The sequence below is a fragment of the Carassius gibelio genome, chromosome A20 (genome assembly GCF_023724105.1).
Source record: "Carassius gibelio isolate Cgi1373 ecotype wild population from Czech Republic chromosome A20, carGib1.2-hapl.c, whole genome shotgun sequence".
NCBI classification, from domain to species: domain Eukaryota; kingdom Metazoa; phylum Chordata; class Actinopteri; order Cypriniformes; family Cyprinidae; genus Carassius; species Carassius gibelio.
Window position 1 is genome coordinate 8,409,764 of NC_068390.1, and position 10,869 is coordinate 8,420,632.

At 35.9% G+C, this 10,869-nt stretch overlaps 1 protein-coding gene across 1 annotated transcript in view; it reads right to left on the reverse strand.

Annotated features, from left to right (window-relative positions):
• The window catches only part of LOC127938745 (disks large-associated protein 2-like), a 26,375-nt gene extending 19,669 nt beyond the window's left edge, over nt 1-6,706 (reverse strand). The window contains exon 1 of the mRNA XM_052535576.1: nt 6,587-6,706. The gene's annotated coding sequence lies outside the window, so the exon portion shown is untranslated. The remainder of the gene's footprint in view (nt 1-6,586) is intronic.
• Between the last annotated feature and the right edge of the window lie 4,163 nt (nt 6,707-10,869).

The following is a 10,869-nucleotide window of genomic DNA, read 5'->3' on the forward strand; positions in this document are numbered from 1 at the left end:
AGACGGCTGTCCATGAAATTACCCCTTACGGCCAAAGGCTTAGGCTGCATACTTAACTTATTTGTTAGGGCCTTGGCCCGGGTAGAGCTGAAGGCTTGGAATAAAGAAAGATTCCAAGGGATACGGCTAAGAACCTAGCATTTTATACTAAGTCTTGCCTGTCATGCAGGGGCTACTGCTTGCTCTTGCATAAACTTGCTGAAGGAAACCTTGTGATTTTCAGAAAGTACACAGAGCTTAGCGTGTGTACCTAAAGGTTACTAAGCATCGCATGAGGTGCTGAACCGCACGAGAGAGGCAAGTTCAAATTTACAAACCTCTGTTGAGGGGAGCATCACCTGAGGCAGCATATACAGGAAGACTTCCATAACTACCCGCAGGTGGAGATCCAGAAAAGTTTGGAAGGCGAAACCGGAGCATAAAAAAAAAGCCTTTTCTTTCTTCCCGATGTCTGCCAGTTTCACCCACAGATGTCTCTCCATTACAACCATGGCTGCCATAGTCCTGCCCATGGCGGAGGCTGCCTGCTTGGTAGCATTGAGAGAGGGATCTGTGGTGTGACGCAGCTCGGCTATTTGATCAGGAAAAAGGCCCTCACCTTCATCCAGGTCTTTTAGCAGATCGGACTGACATGCTTGAAGCACGGCCATCGTGTGTAATGAAAGCCACAGTCTGATCTGCTGCTGTGTATGCTTTGCCATTTAAGCGAAATGTATTTCCTGAAAGGGCTTAGATGGCAAGGAGGGAGATTAAGAGAGGACGTCTCCCCTACAGAAAGAAAGCTTTTTCTACAGGGGGAATCCTCTCATAGCCGCTTTCCTGCAACACTTCAATGTCAGCACAACTTTTATGCCGAAACCAATGGATGCGAGAAGAAAACGGCCTCTTCCATTCCTTTTTGATCGCTGCATGGAGATCAGGCAGAAATGGAAGGCTGCGGTCATGGCGTCACCTTGTTAGCACACTTTCATGGCAATTCCAACTTTGCCGTGGCACGATCCATAACCTCCAACACCTCTACATACGCAGAGCTGGAGGATTGAGAAGGCTCAGCCTCAGTTTTTTTCCATCCTCAAACATCTGCTCTTCCTGGGTAAAAACCCAGCAGAGCACTCACCTCAGTATCAGAAAGTGTTAAAGATATAACATCATCCTCCTGAGGCTCTCTCTCGTCCGTCTCCAACGAGCGCAAAAGGGAAAGTCCCTCTCTAAACCACTGAACCAGATCCACCTGTGATCCCCACAAGCTCATTCTCCTCCGTGCCTCAGCAACGGCGGGTCTTGAACTGCGGGAAGCAGATGGCTGCCCCTTTTTCCTCGGACAGAAAGACGAACGAGAGCGGAACTTTTTCATTGAAAAAAGTCAAGGTTAGTTTATTTACATAGCACATTTAAAGGGAAGTCGTGTCCTAGTGGTTAGAGAGTTTGACTCCTAACCCTAGGGTTGTGGGTTTGAGTCTCAGTCCAGCAATACCCCGACTGAGGTGCCCTTGAGCAAAGCACAGAACCCCACAATCACAAACATACATTTCATCCAAATGCCAAGGATTACAAATAAGTCTTCAGGCGGAATTCAAAAACAGGAAGAGAAGCTCCAGATCTAATGCCTAGAGGTAAGTGGTTCCAAAGTCTAGGACCGGCCACAGAAAAAGCCAATCGGGAAATTTCAAGCTGGAGCGAGGTATCTTCAAGAACATTTTATCGGAGGATCTTAGGGAGCGAGAGATAGAGAGATTGCTGATAGCTGAGAAGTTTGGACAAGTATGATGAGGCTAAATCATTTAGAGCTTTATACACAAATAATAAAATATTAAAATGGATCCTATGTTGCACTGGTAACCAATGAAGAGATGCTAGGACAGGAGAAATGCTTTTTCTTCTCTTAGTACCAGTCAGCAACCTTGCGGCTGCGTTCTAGACAAACTGCAAGCGATTCAGCGATGAATGCTTGAGACCCATATAAAGCGCATTGCAGTAATCAAGTCTAAAAGTGATGAAGGCATGGGTAACTATCTCTAAATCCTGAGTCCGCATAACAATGATATGAGACATTAGTTTTCCTCATGATTGAACCAAAAGGGAGCATATACAGACAGAATAAGATAGGCCCCAAAAGGGACCCCTGAGGTACCCCATAAGTGAGCGGTGCTGAAGGAGAGGACTAGTGTCCAATCATCAGTTGATGAGAACCAATCAAGTGCTGTGCCCCTAATGCCAACTTCATCCCTTAGACAATTAATAAGGGTAAAATGGTCAACTGAATCAAATGCAGAACTAAGATCGAGTAGCATTAAAATAGCAGGTTAAAAAAACTCACAATGCATGCAGATTGACTCCTCAAAGACATCGCGTGCGTGCTCTTCACCCAAACAAATGACGCAAAGATCGCGTGTGTCAGCGGGTATCAAATAAAACCAACACGAATGCACGCATTGTCTGAACGCTTGCTAGTAGTTACCATGATAGACAGAGAAAAATCACTGTCTATCTTTCAGATGCACTCTTCAAACAGAACAGTCAGTGAAGACGATGAAGAGAATGACATCTTCTCCTGGCGCTTATTTATCCATAGTCACACTCGAAGTGACATCAGGGGTTGTCGCCGGCCAACTCGTTGGTGTTTTTTCAATTTACGCTTCAGACACGCATCACAATGAGGTGTTCCCCATAGCGACCCCTAGAGGACGCAGTTTGAAGTTTCCTTGAAAGGTAACATGACCTAATAACTCTAACTCTGTATGTAAAATTTAAAAATATAACAAGGAAAGTATGCAGCATCCCATGAATCCATCTTGACAACTCTAAATTATACTAGAGGCTTACCATAATATATTAGGGTAAAGCAAAGTCATGGTCTGCAAGAAGGGTTTATGTCATATTCTCACTAATTATTTAGACTGTGTTAATTTCCCCCAAAAAATTGGTTGTACATATAGTAGTGTAGCTTCAATAACATAAGCAAGGGAACACCATGAGCTACCAAGATAAATATTTTGCAAATGGAATAATGTGTAGTGAGTAAATTGGACACTCCAGTGCTCGAAGTGAGCTGGTACTCTGCAATTCTGTGCAGATTGTATTTACGGTATTTGTATTATTTCTGCGTCCCAGCAGCTCTTATGAACTGCAGATATTTTCTTTTGTTCTGGCTTGACAATGCAGTCTCACTAGACAAAGAATATTTGTCTTGCAATGTTTGACTATCCACATTAAATCTGAAGCATACTGTAACTTATGCAATATATTATGCATTAAAGGTATTAGTTTGGCAAACATATCTCATTTAATTTCAACTAACTTCCATGAACAAAATTCTTGAATGTTTAAAACATTGTGTCATAAAAAGACAACTGTTTTCCCTCAAGCAAATAGGTTACACTTTATTCGATAGTCCTCTTTAGACATTTTACTATGTGTAAATAACTTTGCTACTACATGTCAAGTAACTCTCATTAGAAAATTAATAGACTGTCAGATTATGGTAAGAAACAAAATCACATTTATCAGAGACTGACATCCCTATTCTTCTTTTAGCCAATCAGAAGATTTTGAGGTGCTTTCTGCCTGTCAATCATTTTACACATTCTTTGAGCAGCCCATATATGGACAGCAGGAAGAAAAGTGTGTGAATCAAGAAGAATGGGTAATGCCAGAAATAATTTAATGGCAGTTGTCAGTTTGTCTATTTTGCTACAGTTGACAGCACTCAAATGACGTGTTGCTGCTCTCCTGATTCGGTCAGTTCTGGCTTGTACAATCCAACCCTGGTGCTAATCCAGCTTGATCCTTTGGAGGCAATTAAGTCTTAAATTGAATCAAGCCCTTAAAAATTAGGAAAAAAGGAATTACAGACCTACTGCATGACTTTGGACCACCTGAGTATTTTTAAAAGTAACAATCTACATATGATGTGCCAATCAAAACCATGGGCTCTAAATAGCACACCATTATAAAACTGCAGAATGAGTCACAGACTGGAGACGTGTCATTCATACAGAGGAGTAAAACACTTCCAAAAATAGAATTTAGGGTTGTATAAGAAAGGAACACAGTAATCCATTCATGATCTGTTGTATTGATGCTCTCAGAAAACTCTGAGAACAAGAGAATATGACTCATATCTTCAGCCACTCTTTGGAAGTGTGGATTTAACACTGAAACACGTATTTTTTAAAATGTTAAAATATTTTCTCATGGCTGTATGCTGAGACAACGATACTGACACAAATCAACACTGAAACTGACAGATTTTACATCATAATATATTTAATACATTTTCACCCTGTGTTCTTTTGAATCTGAATGAAACATCTGTTGCAGGACTCATCACTGTACATCTTAACTTTTCTATGATCAATGGATGATGAATGTATAGAAAAAAAAATATTTATTTATTCAAATTTTTTTTATATCAATTCTGTTTGGAAATGAACAATACTTCAGTTTAACAAAATAATGTTTAATAATGTTGAAATAATAATACATCATATATTTTGCCATTTAACACAATCAATCAATCAATCGATCATTTAATCAGTATTGAGTGTGAGTAAATGATTAATTGAAACAATTTGATTCTCTTTCAGTAAAGAATAAAACCACACCATGACATTGTATAAACTATAAACTGGTGCTGTTGCAGAATAGCAAAATAGTGCTGAGAAAAAGTTCAATCGTCTATTTTCAGTAGTGTAGCAATGTAAAAAGCAACCCCTTTTAATGTAAACTTAAACCCCTTTTATACCAAGCAGCTTTTTGTTGGTCAACGTGGCTAATTCAATTCGAAATTTGCGTGCAGAAATCTTTTGCCCTCACATAAAATACCCAATCATCTGGATTTCTATTGAGATTTTAATTTCACCTGTGAAAATTTGTTGAAAATTTGTGAAAACAATGGTTATTGTGACCACGTCTTCCGTCCTCCTGGTTGTTAAAATATGAATTTTTCATGTACAGCCTACAAATACTGCATGCAAAAGCTATACACAAATTTAACAGTTATACAAAATCATGAAAATACCGATGTGTTTGAGTATGGAGAGGCTTATTTTAAAAGGTTTATAAAGGTTTTTTTTGTTTGTTTTTTTGTCTCAGATCTCTGAGAAAGCAATGTATTGTTCATCTTGAATAGCCCCGTTTTCTCTCCTAAAGCCCAGTGTGCCAGTGTGACTGATTTGGTTTCTTGGCAACAGTTATCAGAGGGGTATTAAATTCCAAAGATGTGCTAAACACAGAAACAGAAGATACTAGGCATGATCAAAAAACATGAATAAATAGCAAAGAATAGAACTGGCTCTTTCCAAAAAAAATAAAATAAATAAATAAATAAAAGATTGTGTACAATATAGTTCTTCTATTTCTTGATTTATTTATTTTTATTATGTGTGATCTGACGAAACATGAGTGAAGTCATGTAAAATTATAATTTATTTATATTATATCAGATGCATATGTATTCTCCTTACAAACACGCACACTGGAAGACACACTTCTGTTGCTGAAAGCCTCAGGCTGTATCCCGAGATTTCAGTCGGCAATGACATTACTGAACTAATTACACACTAACTACAAATTAACATATTTTATACTATAGCAGTGTTATGTGTTTTGCCTAAACTTGTGGATGCAAATAAGGTTCTGAACTGAATCTTGAACTGTTTATTAGTGCATGGGTTAAGCTGCGTGTTCTGCATTTTAATGCCAGTTTGAATGAGTTATAAAACTTTCAGCGTGACTGTTTAATCAACAACAGATGTTCAGTTTCCACTCAAATCAGCTTTCAGCGCATGTGGTGCATGATAAGAGACCGTAAAACAGCAGCCCAGTGATATAAGATCAGATATTCTGATAATGTGGGTACAGAACTTTATCAGCATTAGTGACAAAATTTCCCTAGAAAAAAAATCTGAGTATCAAGTGTTGTTGTTTTGTTTTCCTTTATTTTGCCGTTTGTCTTGCCTTTACTGTATTTGAATATTTCATTGTTTTGCCTTTCTTTCTTTTTGTCTTGCCTTGCATTTCTTTGCTTTGTTTTCTTTCATTGTTTTGTCTTTTCTTGCTTTGCTTTGTTTCCTTGTTTTGCCTTGCCTTGCTTTGTTTTGATTTTGTCGTTTTTGTTTTGCTGCTTTGCTTTTACTATATTTTGTTTCATTGTTTTGTTTTGTCTTGTCTTGCCTTGATTTTGCTTTGTTATATTGTTTTGCCGTGGCTTGCTTTGCTTTACTGATTTGTTTTGTTGCTTTGTTTTCTTGTTTCGCCTTGCCTTGCCTGGCCTTGTTTCATTGTTTTGCCTTGTATTTCCTTGCTTTGCTTTGTTTTGCTTTGCCTTTCTGCTTTGTTTCATTATTTTGCCTAGTTTGCTTTGCTTTATTTTAAATCGTTTTGTTTTTGTTTGGCTTTATTTTGGCAGTTCAGACTTCAGATCAGCTTGCACCTTCACTGTGTGGTAAAGACTAGTTTTGACATTTTGTTTTGTATTTCAAGAGAAAAGGTCATTTCAGTTTGGATCGACATGAAAACCTGAGAGGGTCTGAATGGGCATGACACTTCTGAACAGGGACACACTATGTGGTATGTGTGACTTTACCTGGAGTTGGAGTTTCTGTTCGTTCCGCACTACAGGTAGCAGGGAGACGAAACTGGATCCCTGAAAAGAACAAAAGTCATTAGTAGAGCTTGAATTAATCAAATTGTGTTTAGACAGTCACTGCACCCTGTCTCCCAACATTTCATATTAATTCAAATCAGTGACATTTTAACAATATAATATTGAAGTGAACAATATTATGTGAACAATTTATTCAATCTGACACCAGTTGTTTGGGTCTTTAGATATCTTCACTAATGCATTGTCTTATTAAGTAATTTATTTCAAAGCAAATGTTTACAAAAGCCAATTAAGCTATAATCAATGGTGTCATATTGTTAAAAGTGAACAAAGATACATATATTTAAAGGGCGGGTGAAATGCTCGTTTTCACTCAATATTCTGTTAATCTTGAGTACATATAGAGTAGTACTGCATCCTTCATAAATCCAAAAAGTCTTTAGTTTTATTATATTCATAAGAGAAAGATAGTCTGTACCGATTTTCCCCGGAAAAACACGAGCGCCTGGAGGCGTGACGTGTGGGCGGAGCTAAAGAATCACGAGCGCAAATAGGCTTTTGCATTGAGAGCGTTTGGAAGCTGTGACAGCTGTGAAGGCTGAAACTGAACGAGAGCAGCAGCAGCAACGACTCGCTCCGAGCGAGGCTCGAACCCGGGTCTCCGATGGGAGGCGGACGCACTAACAAGGAGGCAGAGATATTTGAAGCAGTTTTACTCACCGCCTGCGGTTCCAACACACAATCTTGACCCTTTTTTGTTGGGATTGCATCATCCTTAAGAAATAAACGATACGCAAATCCGTCGTCAAACTGGGCTTTGTTTGTAAAACTAGCATTTTAGAAATGCAGGGAACAAACACAAACACTTGCACAACTCCGTTGATGCTCTGTAAAAATAAACTCCATCCACTGGTCCCTTAATGCTGTTTTTTCTTTGGTAATCTGTGCAGGGTTGTCTTGCCCTGGCAACCAAAAACACACTCCTTTTGTGACATTTCGCGACGCTCTCGCTCTGATCAGTGAAGTCTGTTGTGCTCTCAGTGCTCTGCTATACGGGAGCACGTGCTCTTCCGGCAGAAGTGCCTTAGGACCCATATAAGGAAATTCCGCTCCATCTAACGTCACACAGAGCTATACTCTAAAAAAACTTTCCGAAACTTGTGACACCGGAAGGAGTATTTTTGGAACAGAAATACTCCTTCAAATGTACAACTTAATTTTTGAAACTTTGTCCATGTTTAGCATGGGAATCCAACTCTTTAACAGTGTAAAAAACTCAGTATGCATGAAATAGCATTTCACCCCCCCTTTAAAAAGTCACATGAATTTAAAACAACCAACAGGCCACAACATTTAGTTATAAATAAAGAATTGGCGTTTGTAGAATATTTGGACAAAATAAGTTCTGGCATGTTAATAAGCACTTATTCTTTATTATTCTCTCAAAATTATATTTAATGTAGCTCATGATGCAAACATTCGTTTATTTCTACCCTTGTGAAAAAGAAAGTATACTTATCATAATTTTAGAAAGACTGCCTATTATTGGAAAAATACATTTCAAAAATAAACATAAGAGAAAAAGGAACATAATTTTTCAGGCTCTTACTTGCAGAGAAATGTCCATTAAATGGAATTGGTTTATACTTTAAATTTATATTAAATGCAATCAGCTGATATTTAGATTGTTTCGACTCACTTATATTTATATAAATTAATAACTACTTCTCTCTAAAATTATTGTCAAAATGCTCTACCAAATGTACTGTCAAACAATTATGGTTTAACCAACTTAATGTTTACATATAGTTCAAATTATAATGATGTATTTCACACGTGCTTTAGAATGTTAATAAAAATAAATGTACTTCTTTAAAGCATAACAAAAGATGAAAAAAAGTATGCTTTACATTACATTACAAGGTGCAATTTTTTAATGCAAAACATCATCATGAAAGTATACTCTCTTATATACTTATGAGTCATTTTATTTAATTGACATCCTATTATCTGCAAGTGTAGATGTATATATATATATATATATATATATATATATATATATATATATATATATATATATATATATATATATATATATTTGAAGTACACTATTAGTACATTTAAGCAAGCTTCTTTTTCACAAGGGTATTGTCTCCTCCAGAATGCCAATTAAAATGATGCTCAGATCCAGTTCATATAAATAGCATCATATATAATCCATCAATTATAGCTGTGTTTAAAAGGAAAAAGCTGCAGGATATGGCACTTGGTCATTTGCCAACTTGGTAAGAAAACCATTGAAAACCAAACCATTATTATATACACTTTAAAACACAATTTGTTTTTATGACACATATTAGATTTTAAAATGATATTTTTAAACTTAAGCAAGTTCAGAAAGCAAGTAAAATGTACAACGAAGGTAATGGATTCTGATAATAGTAATAATAATAATAATAATAATAATAATAATAATAATAAGGCAAAAAAAAGATTTTAAACATTCAAAATTCAAGATTTATCTTAATTCATGCCATGAATGTATTTGCAAAAAAATAAAAAAATATATATATATTTAAATGTGACTCACCAACAAACAAAATGACATTCATTTCAATATGAATTTCTGTATGATTTGTTTATAAAGTCTGTTAAAAGTAAAAAATGAAAATAAAATGTAGCAATAAAAAGGTTATAAGCATAACATTTATATATGACTATATTTACACAAAAACGTCAGTCTAAATGAAATACATGATCATTCAAAGGTATTGAATCAGTATCAGATTTCAGTTCCAGTGCCTCCATAACTGGAACTGGGGTTAAAATTCACCATAGTGCCAGGTCATTCACTGAAGATTCCAGTAAGAGCGCCGCTTGATCCTGAACATTTCGTCTGGGTCGTCCTTATCATTTGTGCATGGACTCTGACAGTGTGGAAGGTGATATGCTTAATAACTGCGATGAAATGGATGAAGAATGATGAGACACAGGAACAAAAGTAGGCCTAAATCAAGACATTTGCACTAAAATGTTTAACTAAGATTTGTCTTGTGGACAAATACTTCATGAAATGTAATTACATTTTTCTTGACAAAGGATTGAATCTTATTCTGCAAACATCCTCTACTAAACTAAACATATGAAACAGTATACAAAAGGAAATTATAAATGTTCCAAAATTGTATTTGCTGTAGTGTCACATGACCAAGATATAAATATTATTATTTTATATTTATAATCCTATTTTGTTTACAGATGTTTTTGGTTAGTCCAATCAAATAATAAGTCTCAAGATGGTTGATAAATTTCCCATTCAATGTTCATTGCATTGTGGGATACAGTCTCTCATATGATATGCTCGGTTAAAGCTACATATTTCAGCAAATGTACAGTAGTGGTCATCTGGATATTCTATGCATATATCAATTTTGCATACTGTGCACTGTATATTTACTGTACTACAAGTAGGCTACTTAGACAGCACACATATGTCTGCAAGTTGTCTGTTAAAGATTGCTTAAACTGCAAAGCAACTGTTGTGTACAAACATCTAATAGACGTCTCGAAGATGTAAATTTTACATACATTCTAAATCATAAATATCTTAAAGTGCCATCTCCTACAGACATATTGCAGGTGAGCAAACACTCTAAAAAATATAACTCAGAGCAATATTTTAAACTGAACATATTACTTTCCTAAAGGATAGTTATGTTTCTTAAATCTCATTGGATGAGCAACATAAAAAAGAAAAATAAAACACGGAAATAATAAAGAGCTTGTTTGATAAATTTAAACACACTACAGTTATTACTTGATGGAACAACTGTTCACTGCCTAACATCACACATAACCACTATAACTCCACCAACTGGTAAAATCATAAGTGATGGATTTAGAACTCTCTTCACAGGTAGTATAAATTTGTGTGCTGTATAAATAGTACTCATCAAATGAAGTATGTGAAAGACTCACCTATCAAATGATTTCCATAGAGTCTGTCAATAGCATTTTGCAAAACTAACAACAGCAATATGGTCTCTTACAGCATACAATAAACAACCAGCACATATATTTGTTTACAATTGTTTAGACTGAACTATGTATATAGTTGATATAATATCTTTCACCACTACTATGGTATACTACTGTATCCATAAACTAATATTTGAAAGCTTGGGGTCAGATATTACTATTTAAAAAAAAGAAATAATAATTATAATTATAATTATATATATAATAATAATTATATATATATA